Source organism: Brienomyrus brachyistius, unplaced genomic scaffold (assembly GCF_023856365.1).
Source record: "Brienomyrus brachyistius isolate T26 unplaced genomic scaffold, BBRACH_0.4 scaffold131, whole genome shotgun sequence".
In the NCBI taxonomy this organism is placed as follows: domain Eukaryota; kingdom Metazoa; phylum Chordata; class Actinopteri; order Osteoglossiformes; family Mormyridae; genus Brienomyrus; species Brienomyrus brachyistius.
Genome location: NW_026042406.1, coordinates 62089 through 80354, shown reverse-complemented (window position 1 = coordinate 80354; position 18266 = coordinate 62089). Strand labels below are relative to the sequence as shown.

At 45.0% G+C, this 18266-nt stretch overlaps 1 long non-coding RNA gene across 1 annotated transcript; it reads right to left on the bottom strand.

The window, feature by feature from the left end:
- Nucleotides 1–557: 557 nt before the first annotated feature.
- LOC125727903 (uncharacterized) lies at nucleotides 558–1772 on the bottom strand. Its single transcript, XR_007388883.1, has 3 exons — nucleotides 1734–1772; nucleotides 1563–1633; nucleotides 558–594 (listed from the first exon to the last, which is right to left on the bottom strand). It is a non-coding gene; the product is annotated as an uncharacterized LOC125727903 (long non-coding RNA).
- Nucleotides 1773–18266: the final 16494 nt, after the last annotated feature.

Sequence of the window (18266 nt, the reverse complement as noted above, 5' to 3'; positions counted from 1 at the left end):
GACCTACATCCTGCTGTACCTTCTCCGTTTGGAGGATTGGGCAGCCTAGACCTCTACTACGCAGGCTGTGGCCCAGTCTGTTACACGTTGTTAAAATGGTTTAATTGAATATAATTCAATAATATGGGGGGGAGAGAAAGGCCAGCTCCATTGACACTACTTTATGGTCCGAGATACCAAGATCATATACCTGTAGATTACTGATGGGGGCGAAGTTTGAAATGACCAAGTCAAGTGTGTGACCCCTGGAATGTGTGGGGACATCAACATGTTGTTGTAGGTTGAGGGAATCTAGCAGCTCCAGGAAATCAGCAGTGAGATAACCGGAAGTGGTCTTTACTCTACTCAACTCTGATCTGAGGATCTTTGTTTCTAGTGTCGACGACATTCCTAGGCTGTGAGATGCCGACTTCCTGTTTTGATGCTAATATGCTAGCATGATTGTAGTCTCCACAAGCAGATCAGAAGATTGGACACAGCCAAGCCTCTCAGCTCAGGCACCTCAAGCCCCAGGGCACTGTGGGAGCTGAGGTGGACTTACCAGGCAGACAGACTCGGGTGGTGACAGGGGGCTGGGGGGCTGCAGGGGACCTCCTGGGGAGAAAGGACAGATGAGCACCTTCAGTGTGATAGCAGTGAGACCAAACAGCCCAGATTCCCTAACAGTGACTCCCCCAGTCTAGAGGGCCTCAGATGTTCTCAGAGATCAAGGCAGACTCGTGAGGCTGGTAAAAGTGCTCTTTCAGCAGACCCCAGAGGCTAATGGGACTGCAGTACATCACCACTCGCTTGGGTGCTCCTAGAGCCAAAAGTACTAACTTACTTTCAGGATTTTCTACAACACATGAAGATCCAGCATCTTATACGGCGCATTAATCACCCCTTACTTTACTTTCTCATTTTAATAGAGAATGAAATCCTGATTCCTGGTCCTGGAGATGAAGTGTGTGTATAATGAAGCAAGCATGCGCCAGGGACAAACTGAACTGTGTCCAACAATTACAGACTTTTCCCTTTGAACCCAGACTGTTCTGAATGAAGGACTTTAAGCAAAGTTTGCTTATACGGGCCAGTCGATATAATTCTTGACACTGACCCAGTTTTTAGAATTTTCAGCTTCACTGCTTATGTGGTGTGTGAGAGAGGAGCTTAAAACCACATCAGACCAAATGTCATTTTAGATTCATGACACTGGGTCTAATACTACACGCTGTTTCACTTCTGTAAGTTACGTTAATGCATAAGAAAGTGCTTTCGACCAATGTACCGGAATCACATTTTTTATTGGAAAATAATGGAACGTGTGCATATTCGTGCTTTTGCAAAAAGCAAAACGAAGAATGAAGTACAAGAATGGAGGTGGGTGAAATTCACCATGTGCTTTGAGGTGAAAACACGCCTGCCCCCTAGTGGTCAACAAGCGGCATCGCAAACATAATGGTGAAGTCCAAAATATTCAGACTCTGACACATAATAAAATTGTTTAGTCTGGAGCTTACAACAAAACGGAGAATATCATTTACAGTTAAACCAATATTATTTCAGAGTGATGAGCCACGTACTTGCTGGAGCCACACTGCACATTGGTCAGCACGGTGAAGTTGTTCCTCACGCTACGAAGGCTCGCAAGCACCTACGTGAGAAAAACACAGAACATCAAGACTCCTAAAAAATAAACACTGCAAAGGCCAACCTTCATAAATTCATATTCTTTGCCCCAATGTCATATTTACCTGAGCAAAGGGTGTTACAATCAGGTCATCCCCATGTCTGCGAATGAAATAAATTCATAAAATTCATGAAATAAATTTCCATTACACAGAAGCAATATTAAACTGACAGTATTGTTCAGCCAGTCAGCCAAACAGAAACAGCACCTAGATATGATTCTATGTATATAAGCATAAGGTACACCCTGATGGTATCACCGCAGGTCACAAACACGCAAACAGTTAGCGATTTAGAGATTCCAATCCGCCTAATCGCATGCGTTTGAGCTCCAGAATGAAACCCAGATGGCAGAGGGGAGAACATGCAAACTCCACACACGCAGAGCACAACCCACAGCCCTGGAGGTGCGAGGCTACAGTGTTACCCAGAAACATAGAATAAAACAATGGAACATCGAACGAAACAATGAATGGGCAACAAAGACAGGTTAAAACAATGAATAAAGTCTCTCGGGATTCCTCTGTTCTAGCCGAATTATTCTGACCGTTCTGAGTGACGGAGTAACTTAAGTAGCTAGTATGTGATTCCCACAAAGACACATTATCCTTCACTTTGTCTCCATACCGATAACACAGAGTGATAATATACAGATGAAGTTTCCATCAAAGTGTTTAAAGTCTATGAACTACTGTTCCAGGACCTCAGAGAATGGGCCACTCCAAGACAAAAAGCAAAGATACGCAAATGATTGATCATGAAAAAGGTTATGTAGAAACACAACAAGATGTCAGACTGGGTGGCAAGTGGGTTAACCGGCTAGGAAGAGTCTGAAGAGCTTCTGAATTTGGGAAGCGAGCACACGGTAAACAATTTTTTCTAGGTGTGGCTCATCACCCTCCGGCGAATATTCACTAACAGCCACCATTTCTACTAGAGTGGGGTCCGGGAGAGAAATGGACGAGAGGGCAGAGGCTGAACGATCGAGGTAGGGTTTAAACATGTTTATGTGACAAACCCTGGACTTCCTCCTATGATCTGGGGTTTCTATCACATAGTTGGCAGCGCTCAGCTTAGAGTGGATGACATAGGGATCTTAAAACCGAGCACAAAGGAAGGAACTGGACAAAGGGAAGGACTGCTCTGTAGCAGCTTTATCGAACTGTGCCTTCATTTTTACTTGCAAGGTACCAAGGGACGTCCTAGCTAAGGGTCTAACAGCAGACAATCACTGCTCCTGAAGCACTTTGAGGGGACCTCGAACCAAATGACCAAACACGAGGTCAGCAGAACTAAACCCAGTCAAATCCTGGATGGTGTCGTAGATAGCAAAGAGGAGGAGGGGCACACCCTCATCCCAATCTTTCCGTGCATCTATACAGAAAGTGTGGCGCATGTTATTAAATGGTAAGTGCTGGATACTGAGTACCAAACTTCCAACTCACAAACCACTTGGGCAAATAGTTTTGATGTGAAGTTGGTACCTTGATCAGAGAGAATTTTATCACTATAATGTGGGATCTAAGACTGCGAATGGGGATAGCTTCTGGGAAACGAGTCAAAGTGCACATTAATGTAAATAGATAAATATTGCCCGAGTGAGTTTTTGGTAAAGGACCGACATAGTACATGTTTGAAAGGTTCACCGATCACAGGTATGGGCCATAACAGAGCTGGAATAATTACCTGATTTGGTTTGTCCACTATTTGACAGGCATGACAGGACTTACAATACCTCTTTGTATCCGAGTTTACCCCAGGCCAGAAGAAATGACTTTAGGAGACTGGATAACGCCTTTTTAATTCCTAGATAACCCGAACATGGATGATCGTGGTCGAGGGACAACACATATGTCCAATATTTCCCAGGGACTACTACCTGATATACCGAAGACCAATCGAAAGGCATATTCGGAGGGGTCCACTTACACATAAGCACTTGATCACGTAGGAAGTAAGCAGTGGGGTGATTCTTGAAAACCGTCTCCTCGACAGAGGCGGCACGACAGGACTCCAAGGAGAGATTAGCTCCCTGAGCCTTAACCAAGGCTTCCTTCATAGAAGGAACTTCAGGGGAAACAATAACAGGGCGAGCAACAGGGGTGTCAAAATCACAAAATGACGGGGTGGCTGAAGGAGAGTCATACATAAATGTATAAGCTAGGTCTATGTCCGCAAATATATGCCTTTGGGCACGGGTGAACACACAGGCTGTAAACACGTTCTACAGAAACATCGTTTGAACATAACATTGGTTCGGAGATGACTTCAGGTAGAGGAACAACTCTTTCTCCAGCAATGTCATTCTCCAAAATAAATTATATTCCAGGAACAGGTAGGCGAGGCTGAACTGCCATATGGAAGAACCCAGAGAAATCTGGAGTAGTTAGGAACACATTATGCAAAGGGACCGCCGTCACACACAGGTCGATGCCCTGTACAAGCACATTTGTACCATAAGCTGACGTACCATCGAGAGGGGCAATTCCTTCCAATAGAAATGACTGGGCAGCACCCATATCTCGCAGGATAGTCACCGGATGTTGCATATCAGTCTCGCTAAGCGAAACAGATCCGGTGAAGGCAAAAGGTTTGAAAGCTGACTCCACCTCTTGGGTCAGGGGTGCAGCACTATTCCTACTAGCCACAACTTGGCTGGTCGGGCTGGGGGATTTGCTCAGCTTCCGAAAACTCTGTCGGTAAGACTCAGGTACACATTCATACTCCCTTAAAACTGTAGCTTTCACAATGCCAAAATCAAGGCTTTGTTCTAGTGTGAGAGCCGAACACAATTCCTGCGCTTTACCCACTAGCTCAGATTGCAGCAACAGTGACTAGAGATGTCAAGGCCAGTTAAAAGTCGTAGCGATCGATTCAGAAATAGAGAAGTAGGCATCCACCTCATTCTCACAAAACACAGGAACAAGACCGATATGACGACTGACATCAAAGGCCGAATTTCCAACTCCAATTTCCTGTGAGACTGGTAAACCTGAGGGAGAACGGAGGCTAGGTCGAGGAGTGTCTGGGGCACAAGCTCGGTCATGGGCGGACAGGCCTGAATGAAGGGTTATACCTGGTGAGTGTACCTTACACGGAAGGGGAACAGGGTTTTATTCACCCTTCACAATGCCACCTCCTTATCAGCCACTATTTCCACTGCCTGGACACGGAGTAGCTGAGCCTGGTACTCCTACCTTTTAATCTTCAGTTCCAGCTTCCTAAGCCAAATTGTCAGCAGCAGGTCCTCCCTGTCTGAGTGAGGATCCCTGAAATCCATGCGGATCACCAGCCCCAAATCGTCCGCTGCAGCCGACAATCGCACAGGAGTGAATGCAACACTCGGTGAGCCGCCCAACTCGGGCAGGATACCCTGCTGTATCAGCTCGTCCCATAGGACCTATCAAATGCAGCATGAATAAATAACCAGACAGGGATGCAAGAATCAGAGTTGAGGAGAAGCGTGAAATGGTCTGAACTGGGAGTGAATCCTTTGATATGAACACACTCACTAAAAGTAGCTTGATAGTAGCTCATAGAAAACAATACTTCACACAGAGGAAGCTGACTAGACTGCTCATATAGGCTATATAGAGAATACAACCAAATCAAAACTTTGGACACAGAGACTTGAGGTTGAAGAGTTCAACCTCACATCACACAATGGATAGACCATTTTGTCATGTCCTGCCCTGCCCACCATGTCTGCCTAATCCTCTTGTATCCTCCCTGATGTGTCTTTAACCTGCTGGAGTCAGCTCTGCTGCCCACGGGATGAAAAAGAAATTTCACCAAACTCTGCAAAGTTTTGTCATTGAAACATTTTAAAACACCCCCAGAAACTTGAATGGTAAACTTTTCAAATATATATTGGTAGAAACTAAATGTATTTTTAGAACTTTGTAAGGAGAATAAAAAAAAAACTTCTTTTCAAGATGGCGCCACGAGAGTGGCAGCTAGTTACAGCAGCTCTGACCACCTTCTATGCTTTTAACCTATCTTATCTATTTTCCTTGTTTTTTTCACCTTTTCTTTCAACTAATCTAGTTAAATGCTAGTCAAAGGCAACTTGTGAACTTACTTTTTTGTTTTTTAATCCTTTACGGACTGTTTTACCCGGTACACGGAGATTCTTCAAGCAGCGGCTTCATTGTTTACACCCGGGATCAGCTGTTAGCGCTTCGTAACCAGCCGATACACCCCAGGGAAAGACCAGAGATCCCCAGGGAGCTGCGGCGGAGGAGACGGGGCTGCAGAGCTGGAGTTAAATGTCGAGAGCGGAAGAGAAGGTACAAACCATCTGTACCCTCGATCATTATGGGGAATGTTAGATCTCTCCCTAATAAGATCGATGAGTTAACGGCGCTGACAAGACTTCAGAGAGAGTACCGGGAGGTGAGCATGATGTGCTATACAGAATCTTGGCTGACACACCTCACTCCAGACTCACACGTAACTGTACCGGGATTCCACCTGGTGAGAACGGACCGAGATGGAAAGGAGACCGGCAAGAAGAAAGGTGGGGGGATTGTGATGTATGCGAACGAGAGATGGTGTAAACCGGGGCACATCAGTGTTAAGGAGCAATGCTGTACACGGGATGTGGAGCTATTGGCGGTCAGCATCAGACCATATTACCTGCCGCGGGAATTCACGCAAGTCATCGCGATAACTGTTTACATTCCGCCGACGGCAGATGCGGCAGCAGCATGTGAGACAATTCACACAGTGGTGTCCCAGCTACAGACATCACACCCCCAAGCCTTCTTTTTCATCTCTGGGGATTTTAATCATGTTTCCTTGTCCTCAACTCTCCCTACTTTCACCCAGTATGTGGACTGCTGCACCAGGGAACACAAAACACTGGACTTACTGTATGCAAATACTAAGGACGCTTACAGAGCATCAACCCTCCCCCCACTGGGTCGTTCAGATCACAGCCTGGTCCATTTAGTTCCCTCATACACCCTTATAGTACCCTTACAGAGCGATGATAGTGCCTGCTTAATTATAGCGTTGGTACGCTCTCCAGACAGTTTACCTGCGGGTTGTTTTTCAAAGACAGCAGTACAGGAATGAATGAGACAGACCCGCAAGGCCTTAACGCGGGGCTAGAGAAAAGAGCCGCATTTTCGGCAAGGAGCAGCGTTTTCGATTTGATGGGCCTCTGACATATTTTTTCAGGAGCGGCTAATGCTAAATGGGGTCGACGTCAAAATTAAAATGGTCCGAAACAAAGATGAGTTTTGCCTCATGAGCGGTGATGCAGCTGAGCAGTACTCGCTCAAAATAGTATCGGCATCCCTCTTTGTTAAAAAAGTTTCTGTATCGACGGCTGTCAAACTGGGGCACGCGAGCGCATTGCTGACAGCCAACGCGAAATACCCGATCGAGAGAGTATGTATGAGAACTTTTAGTGTGGCCGCGGGTAGCCGTGTCTGCGCTCAAGAAAATTTGTTTCTAGGTCAGCTGCCTAAAACCGTAGTTATCGGGCTTGTAGATAATATGGGTTTTATGGGCGCGTACGATCGAAACCCCTTCAATTTTCAACATTACGACGCTGAATTTGTAGTGCTTTACGTAGATGGCCAGCAGTATCCCTCTAAACCCTTTCAACCAGATTTTATCCGAGGAAACGTGGCCCGTGAATATTAGTTTGATTTTGGCTACGGGGAGACATTTGAAAAACGAGCCTTTCGCTGTTGACAGAAACGAGTATATAAATGGTTACACTTGTCGGGTGACAAGTTAATCAGCATCTCTCCATGGTTAAAAGCGGAAATATGCGCCTGGAGATGAGGTTCCGCCAGCGACAATATATATATATATATATATATATATATATTCGACAATATAATCGAGATTAACCAAAGGAGAAATGTATTGTACGATTACTACTAGTCATGAACACCTTGGAGCTATCCAACATCCTTGGCAGAAACCGCTGGACTGCTAGACATTTTTATGGGGTGTTGGCTTGTGACGAGCTGGAGGATGTAAAACTTGAAAAATTACCCGCAATCTTCATCGTCAACACACATCCGAGTTGGGCACCCGGTGAGCACTGGCTGGCGCTTTTCATCGGTACTGACAGCACCGCAGAGTTTTTCGACTCCTACGGAAATCCTCCGGATCACCCCAGCTTTCCGAGGGTCATAAACGCTTTTATGACAAAGCACTGTGACCGTCTCGTTTGCAACGCGAAGCAGCTTCAAAGCGATCTCAGTGTGACGTGTGGACAACATTGCATTTTTTATTTAATTAACCGCTGTAGAGGCTTTTCTTTTTGCAAAATTATATCGTTTTATAGCAATGATTTAAAAAAGAACGATGCTATGGTTTCTCATTTTGTTTCTAAATTTAAATATATCAATCGTGTGAAAAATATGTTTACCAAAATGCAGATGGTGAGATGTTGTAAGGCTTTGAAAAAGATTGTGCATGACAAATAAAAAACACAAAGACAAAATATCACGTTTGAGTGTTTTAATTAAGTACAAAAGCATTTTAAAATACAAGCCAGTCGGGTCTTAAGAATTTCCGTGGGGTTCGCGGTGACCGACCATCTCGGGGTGTCCCGTCACGCCGCTCCTCGGTGCGGGGCTTGTTCTTGATCGACTCTATGAGACGTCCGACATCTTGGTTAGGTATGAGGGTGCAAGGCATGTTGAGTCTAGCCAGGCCTTGTAGAAATTCTCCCCACCCCACAGGCCTTTTCCCCTCGTTCACGTTATGCGGGTTGGTAATGTTTTTAAGCAAATCGAGCATGTGGGATCCAGTGGTAGTTGTACCATTGAAAACACACTCCCCGCGCGGATTCCACGCAGTGACGGCAGAGTTTTCATGCATTTTACCCATTATATATTCAGCCTTTTTCTTGTTACGCGAAGCAACATTTTTAATGACTTCGTCCATAATGGAATCCCCAGTAACGGTGGCACGTGCCGCCACAGCATTATCTATCATGGACTCTTCAGGAGGAAGTGTTAAAGATAAGGGCTCATTATCACCTTGCCTGGCCAAAGTCAAATATCTCTGTAGCACCTCTGTGTACAAGCGGACCTTTTCGTGGTCAGCAACATCCGTTCTTGATAAAATGTTGCGTATTGCAATGTCCAATTCGCTTTCGGCAGTCTGTCTTATCGTGTCTTTAGGAGATGTGGCATTATGCAGTTTTTCAAGCTGTGCCTTAGGGACCAGATACATTTTCCTAGCGTGTTCCATTTACTTAGCTCCGTTGAAAAAGACTGGTGAGAAACGGTATGGCGACACTTAGCAGGGGTAGAATGAATCCCCCACCGGTCTGTATAATAGCCTTCTTTTTTTTAAACGATGCCCGTTTGTTTGCCAATAGTTTAATGCCGCTCTTTTGCTTTTTTAGTTGTACAATCTGGGCTTTGGTTAACGGGATCTTGCCGCACAGCACGTTCAAAGCTATTTCACAAAGAGTGTTCAGCAAACCCGGAGATGCCGTCTTTAAAATTTTCTTTCTCTGTCTGGCGTTACTGTCAAATAAAGCTTTCAGGTCACTCCAATTTCTTTTTATACGCTCCGACATTATTATTTTTTCTTGAGCACGTAAGCAGCCGGCCACTCGGGTGGAAGCATTCCTGTTCTGAGCCTACAGTCATCGGGTGTCACGGCTTTTAAATCCACCAACAGATATCCGTAAGGGACTTTTGTAGCGTCTTCGAAAGCTTCGAGAAAAAAATTTGAATGCCGCGGGTACATCTGCCTTGCCAATACACTCGTCTGTAATTTTTCTCGGGGGTTTTTAAATAATACAATATAATTAGCGTTGAGATTGATGGTCCGGCTCTTCTTACCTTGGAAGCAAAGATTCTGCACCAGATATATGATGCTTAGATTTCTGTGATGCGTGTACTTGGTAAAAGCTTTTTCCACCTCGCCGTTATCGCTGGCTTTTTCCATAAGGTCGTCAATGATGATCAAATTAATTTTATTTGATGGTAAAAGTTCGTCGTCACACAGAGACTCTGGGATTCCTTCCACAAATTTTATATTTTTTATTTTGCACAACAAATCATCATACAATGGTTGCCAGCAAGAATAGCACCATACGACGTTTTCAGGCACTCTGGACAATGTACAATCCACATTCTCAAGCAGTCTTTTAATGAAATAAGACTTGCCACAGTTGCTCGGTCCCGATATAATGCACGAGAATGGGTGCTGAAGTCTATTGTCGAACCCGTCACTTATATAGTGATATAGTGAATAGTCAGGCAGTAGCTGCCGCTTGGTGTACACAACCATGAAACACTTGTTGACTGTCTTAGTTTTCAAAAGGAAACCCCTTTTATCCCTCAAGATTTGCTGCGTAGATGTCGAGGGGGGTCACGTGGGTTATTCACAAAATCGTGAACTAACTCTGTGAGGGATGCGATGTTGACAACTTTCGAATTGGTGTTGTGCAGCGTTATTCCCTTAACTTTCAAGTTTGTTTTACTTTTTGCGGTTCTGTACCCATAAGTTTTGGGACCCCCTGAAACAAATTCCACAATGTGGTCATCTGGGTCCAACTCGCTTGTCAGCTCACCAAGAAAGTCACCCAAAGGTGGCATCCAGTCCCCCGGCTTGCTGACAAAAATGACAGAGTCTGTATCATGGTACAGCGTACGCCGCCCCAAGCGGTCCATGAGGTTGTACAGCTCGAGCCTAGCATACGCGGTAGTGAACGCCGCAATAAACGTGTTGACGTGCCGCGGCGTGTTAGTCCTGGGTGTTCACCTAAACAACAAACTGGACTGGTCTACAAACACTGAGGCAGTTTACAAAAAGGGTCTAAGTCGTCTTCACCTGCTTAGGCGGCTAAGATCCTTTGGGGTGAACAGGACTCTCTTAAGGTCCTTCTATGACACTGTGGTAGCATCTGCTATCTTTTATGCTGTGGTCTGCTGGTGTGGTGGAATTGCAGAGAGGAACAGGGGGAAATTGGACAAACTGGTGAAGAGGGCCAGCTCTGTCCTGGGCTGCCCACTGAAATCCATTGAGCAGGTTGGGGATGAGAGGATGCGGTCTAAGCTAACATCCATTATGGACAACACCTCCCACCCCCTGCATGAGACTGTACGAGCTCTGAGCAGCTCATTCAGCAATAGACTTCTACACCCACAGTGTAGGAAGGAGCGCTACCGCAGGTCATTCTTACCAGCGGCTGTCAGACATTATAACAGTTTAGCGTGAGTATTTTTTACTCATATATGTTTAACTGACATATCACATGCTGTAACCAGGATCATTCACACCCCACCCCACCCCCGCACTTGTGTACATATCTCTGTACATTTTGTACATATCTCTGTACATCTTTATTTATTTCCAAAACTTTTGTACATTTGTATTTATATCTTTGTGTATCTACCTGCTCCTATTGTGCTATATTACGTTTTTGTGCAAGAGCTCTGTAACACCTAAATTTCTCATTCGTGGGATAATAAAGGTTTATTCTATTCTATTCTATTCTATAGATTGTACTTGCTCCCTGAGTGGTGTGCTGATTAGTGCACCATGAGGGGAATCCATCGTTTTGCTGGGGGACTTCAACGCTCATGTGGGCAACGACAGTGTGGCCTGAAGGGGAGGGTGATTGGGAGGAACGGACTCCCTGATCGGAACCTTGTTGGTGTTCAGTTGTTGGACTTCTGTGTAATGCATGGTTTTTCCATAACGGACACCATGTTCAAGCATAAGGGTGTCCATAAGTGGACATGGTATGAACATGCGCGGGGCTACAGGTCGATGATCGATTTTATAATCGTTTCATCTGAACTTAGGACTTCTGTATTGGACACTCAGGTGAAGAGAGGGGCAGAGCTGTCAACTGATCACCATCTGGTAGTGAGTTGGCTCAAGTTGTAGGGGAGGACAGTCAGACCTGGTAGGCCCAAGCATACAGAAAGAGTCTGCTGGGAACGTATGGCTCCTGTACGCCAGATCTTTAGCTCGCATCTCCGGCAGAACTCCAACTGGATGCTGGGGGAGGTTGGGAACATTGAGTCTGAATGGACACTGTTCTGCACCTCCATTGTGAAAGCAGCCATATGGAGCTGTGGCTAGCAGGGTTGTCGATGCCAGTCGTGGCGGAAACCTCGTACCCGATGCTGGATACCAGAGGTGAGGGGGACTGTCAAGCTGAAGAAGGCCTACTGGGAATTAATAGCCTGGGGGTCTCCGGAGGCAGCTGACAGGTTCTGGCAAACCATCCGGAATATCAGAAAGGGGAGGCAGCTCCTGGTTCCTACTGTTTACATTGGAGAGGGAGTGCTGTTGACCTCACCTGGGGACATCACCCACAGGTGGAAGGAATACTCTGAGGACCTCATGAACCCTGCCTCGGATACATCTATGAGCACTGCCTTTGAGACATCTGAGGACACGAGGCCCGAGGGGGCTGGAGTGGACTTGCCCATCACTGGGGCTGGGGTGGGCAGGGTGGTTGAAGAGCTCTGTGGTGGCCGGACCCCAGGGGTGGAAGAGATTTGCCCAGAGTTCCTAAAGGCTCTGGATGTTGTGGGGTTGTCATGGCTGACATGCCTTCTCAACAGCGCGTGGAGGTCAGAGACAGTGCCGCTGGATTAGCAGACCAGCATGGTGGTCCCCTTATTTAAGAATGGAAACCTGATTGTATGTTCCAACTATAAGGGTATTACACTTTTCAGTCTTCCTGGGAAAGCTTGGCAGGCCGAGGCATCACAGCAGCAGAGAAAAGATGAGATGAGATGATTTTACACACAGCTGCTCTTATATATAGCAGCAGCAACAACATTCTGACAAACATGGCAGGGAAACCTGGGGTAGTTACGCAATAGATGATAAAGCACACGCGGTTAAAATAAAACAATTCACATAAATCAACACAGTAAAGTTGGTTTTATGTTGTTTATGTTGGCTGGATATTTGCTTTTGCCATCTCTATACTTTAGAAACAACATGTGATGCCACCAGTCCCTTAGGAGAGTCCTCACGGAACCGGCAAACCAGCATTACAAGTACAGCCTTTTGCTAGGGACCGTCTACAAAGTGCATTCATTACAAATGAGGGAACCAAGCATCGATACTGGAGCACATCTGCTATGATTTTCTAACAGTCAAATCTGCTCATCAGAAGAAATCATAAAAACGATGCAATAATTTCACATATATAATATGTAATAAGATATAATTGCACTTTTTATTCATCAGAATTTAATCCATTGCATGTTATAAACCCTATAATTGTCTCTTTTTTACATTTCAAACTGATATTCTGATGGGTGGGTGAAGTAACAATGACATTACTTTAACAGTATGCAAACCATTACAGGTGTGTTGTGCATCTCATCAAAATGCATTGTGTAAGCCACTGACTTTGTGTCACTCCAAAATTATAACACTTTAGTAATCAAACCACCTGAGATTTCTGAATTTTTCAGTCACCTATGTGAAGCCAACCCCTATGTCTATAAGCTCCAGAGCTCAAAGTCTTGGCTAGAAACATTTTTAATGTGTTGATTTCCATTTTCTCAGCAGCTCTGAGAATAGGTTTTTGAAACGTGTATTTTTAAAGTTGATTTAAATAAAAATAGAAGAATGCCATACTGAATTGTCTCAGATTATTTGTTCTGAGTTTGTGTTGGATGAAAACATTTGCAGCACTTTGGGGTAAATGTTTTTTAGATAGGTGAAATACTTTAAAAGGCATTTCAGACTTGATATGAAAAATGGCTGAGAGGCCTTAGACTCCAGAGGGTTAACGAGCAATGCCTGGTGCTCATTTAGTCTTACCTCTCATTCCTGCCCCGTGTTAATCGCTCCCATCGCTCTGCAGTGTTCCGCAGGTCTGTCATTGATGTTGGTGGCTGCTTCAGTTAGTCTGTTTGAGACTCATTGCAGTCCTCTTTGTTTTATGCTTTTGTATTTATCCTTTATAAAGCCCCTTTTGTTTGGGACCTTGGCTGCTCCCACTTGCTCCATTTCTGCCCATATGACACATTTTGTGCTTGAGAGTTCAACAGCTAATGATGAAGTCACTGTGTGATATTACTTAGAATTCAGTTTATTTGGTGGTAAATCAATTACTGCAGGAAGGAAGAGTGAATTAACGTTGCATAACTGATGGTCTAGTGAGTGTGAAGTAATCACATGAAGTCCTGGTGGTTTCATCATTGGTTCATGTTGAGCAACAGGAATTCGTGTATTAAATAATGAGTAACTAGTTTTAGCATTACTTAAATAAGCAGTATTCATCTAGCTATCCAATTAGATATTGATACACATGGACATTTGCTTTGCAGGGACTGCCATGTTATTCAGTGTAAAAATAATCACCATCAGTCATTTTTATATGTCTGGGGTTGATCCTAATTAACTTCTCCCTGCTCACAAATCCAGTTTCTTCAGCTAGTGCAAGGCAGGTCATTCCAGTTCCTCAGTATGTCTTGTACTATGCATATCTCAATGCAGTCCTCATTTCCTCCAGCATCACTGGTCTGCCCAGTCATCCATTAACTATCGAACAAGAGACTGAAAGACGGGAGGCACTAAATACTCATTTACATGCGCATTTACTTGTAACTGCTTATCACTTCTCCCCAAAACAGTTGGTGCTTATTGTGCATCTACATTTGGTAGTGTCCATTCAAAGTTTTCTAAATATTGCGATCAGCATGTGCCTGAGTGTGTCGTTACTGGATTGTAATTGTCCGTTGACTATTGACATGACCTGCAATGTGTCTCTGACCACAGAGTATGTGATGGGGAGGCATCCATGTCCTTCTGGAGACTGCATTTTACGCTTTCCGGAAAGCCTGCTTGGACTGTGCTGCCCATCTAGAGGAGCAGCAGCAGTGGTCCAGAGCCTCAAGACTGAATTAGGAAATCTACTACGGCCTCAGACTGTGTCAGTGAAGGACTTGGAGATTCTGAGAGTGCTGCTGGACATTATCCCGGTGTTTTATAGTTCTGAAAGACTCTCGGTAAATGAAGGACATGGGACTTTTGTATCCTCAAGATGCCTTCTTTCTTCCAATAAAAATGCTTTTCATTGCTGCAGCGTCTGCCTGTGTCTGACAGAGGGAAGGGGGAAGTGTGCAAGCTGGCCTCTTTCTCTAATCACTGTGTCTGAAACTTTTCTTGAAGTGGATGAGCAGCTTCCCTCCAAAAAATTAAGCTGTCTGACATCCAGACTGAAATCAACAGTTTGCAGGTGGTACTGGCCGTTGGTTCGGGGTCATCCAGGCTAACTCTGAAGTATGCGGTAACGCCATACAATTTTTTAAATTGACATGTCTTTGCATAAAACTTCTGGAGGGGGGGGGGACCTTACCATACATCAAATTGACATTATGTCTCTGCATAAATAAGAAAAGTTACACATACAAGAAATCGGTGGAAAACTACACGTGTGTGTGCATGTGTATGTGAGCTGAAAATTGCTCTCCTGGTATACTTTTCCCTGCTCTTTCAGAATCTGGCAAGACTTGAAAATGTCATATTTGACCCTGGAATTTTATATTGAAGGAGTTGAGTCATATTTTCAGCATTTATAGTTCAGATATGCTTCTTTCAACTGGTATAACGGGTTTCATTCCCGTCACTAACTATCTACAGTCAACCATGACCCCGAAGTAGGGGGTCCTGTGGGGGATTTCTCACCTGCGACCATTTTCAGATGGCAATATGTCAAAGAATAAATGGTTATTTTAGAATGAATTTGCATCTGCTTACAGTATCTTCCTCAAATAACAAAACTATAGAAGAATATTGGATGTAGGTGTGGTGGTGACCCCACAGCAAGTGAACCAAAAACTGATGTTTGCAGGTCCATAATTTTGAAGTGCTTCCCCAGAGCTGAAAGAGCAGGGAAAACTATACCAGGAGAGCAATTTTCAGCTCTCTAGCATGCTTAGAAGCGAAGGTATGGTCTCCTGAAAACCCTTACAAATTATATGCATGATTCATAAGTGCAAAAAAGGGGCGTGGCACCCAACTTTGAAAGGGCCGTAACTTTGGACTGCATCAGAATTTTTCAATAAAACTTGGGGAATTTTCATTGTTCTCTATAAGGATCAACATATCAAGTTATCAAAATCAGGAATGATGCCCATGGAGCCCCTGCTTGATTTGGCATGGACTGACCCTCCTGTCAGGTGCCTGTCATGGTAATCACAGACTTACCTCTTCCAGCGACAAACTTCCTCGTCTTCCCTTCAATGCCCATACATACAAGAAAATCGCGCATAGGAGAAAATGGGGGGGGGGAAATTCAGCAGCGGTCTTCCTTGGATGTGGTAGCCGTTTCTCAGGCTCCCTGTCCAGAATTGAGCCCTGATTCCCCATGTACAGTGCATGTTTGTGTAATGTTGCTGCTATTTTCCCTGATGGCATTGCTTTGACCTCTGTGATGCTTTTTTTTTGTTCATTTCTATAGAATGAAAGCACAGTTCTTTGAGCACAAGTTGTTTTGTGATTAAGCTAAAATAAAGGGAAATGCAGATCTGCTCAAGGTGTGACGTCTGGCTTTCGCAGCGTGTTGTGGGATGGGTAGCTGTCTGTGTACCACAGAGGTGTGAAACTGCCATCAAACAAAAGCCCTGGCAGCAACAGGAGGACAGAAACGACCTATAATGATCATAATATTTTGTTGCATTACTCATAATCATAATCAGTTATTTTAAAGGTTATTTTTCCCAGCACCTGGCCGTTGCTTAACAAAATGTTACTTTGCTGCAGTTTCCTCAACTGCTTTTTTATGACCCTGAGTAGGACTAAATTGTATGTGGCCCGATGTCTCTAGGAATATTATTGTACGTTTCCTACCTTCACCGGGCATAAACCGTTGGAAAGGCAAAGTGATTCAAAGATATTACAAGGCATTAAACACTACTAAAAAATGAGCATACCTGTGTTTTTATAGAAAGGTGTAACTTTATTGCACATTCATAAACATAAAACAGGGCAAACTGGGGTGCAGGGTTTCACAGGCAGGAGAGCTCCAACCCCTCTCCCCTGAATGATGTCCTCTGCACCCCATAATCAAAGTTCCTCCCCAACATTTATTTTTCTTGTTTTATTTTTATCATGTCCTGTCCCTCTGGTGTGCTGTACAACCTTGGCCGGAGGTTAGCTTTTTTTCCGGAAGTGGTTAACCAGCCGGCCAAAGGTCTGTATGCCTGGGTGACAGGCACACTCAGGGGAATGAGCATCCACACACATGTGGATGCCCTGGCTGTTCCTGAAAAAAAACATGTAGCCGGATTCTTCTTCCTTTGTGCTCTCATGAATCCGCTGGCCCTCAGTGGCTGTGACTACCGGCCCGTGGTGGTCACATACCACCTCACCAGCCTGGAACTGCCAGGTGGCGCAGACTCCCTTCCCCGCAATGTCCACCGCAAGTCCCTTCCACTTCTGCTTGTGGATGAGCTCCTGGATGTGGCTGGAATCAATGGCGGTGTCCACCGAACCCACTGGTCTCCAGTCCTTGAGGACGCTGGCTGCGCTTTGGAATGTTGCTTCTCCAGCCTTGGTTCCTGATCCAAGCGTCGACCCGGGACTCGGTGGGCTGCTGTCTGCCAAAGTGTACTGTCAAGAACAAAGCAAATTGTTGTTAGGAAGACTATGTAGATAGGATTGCTTATCAGTAAAGTGCTTTAAAAATTAGTGCTACAAACAATACTCACAGAGGACATGCTGGACACGCATCCTCATCTTCAGCCAGCACTCAGAGCTGTCGCTGAAACTGGCCCGACCTGTGTCCCTACAGTCTTGTCTGGGATGTCGCCATCCAGGGTCACGGGGTGGATTCGAAGGAGCTGATGGAATGCTGCCTGGACATCATCTGCTGGTTGGACGCCAGGGCAGCATCCCATGCGGCGCCATGGGCAGAACAGCTGGATCCTTCCTCTGTGGAGTCGGCGCTGGGATTAAAAAAAACACACAAAGTTTTACGGTTATTGTTCAGTGGTGAGGGCTTTGGTTTTGTGTCTTGATGTTGGTAAGTGTGTTGACAAACGGAAAACATGCCTACCTTGAGTCACCTGCCAGCTTCTTCAGCAGCTTATTGGCCAGCACCACATTCCATGACTTTTATCCGGTAGTGCTTGTCAGCCGTTGCAGTGGAATGCGTGAGGTAATCGGCTACCAAGGACGACTTCTGGTCACTCAAGTCCTTGGTGGCCGTCTCAAAGATGCGCCGGGCCGTTTGGCTGGTGACTGGATCCAGCTTGTATCTAAAATACAAAACGAATAAGATTTATTAATACATCTCGCACAACACATGACAACATGTATCTAGAACAAATTATAGGGGAATGAATCATGATTAGCTCACTTTTGGTGCAGCCGGTTCAGGTCTCCTCCCAGGTCATCAGTCGTCGTCCCGGTTCTCTTGGAGCTCAGAAGCTGTAGCCCTTCCCATGTGAAGATGTCAAACTACTGTTGACAGAGGAAGAGATTTAATTTCTGCTTTTGAAATAAATGACAATAAATCTTTTCAAGCTTGATATGCTTACTGCCTCCTCCTCAGAGGACAATGCAAATGTGGCCACTCGCCGTGCCGACATCTTGTTCCTTCACCTCAATCACCGCATGGTCGGATT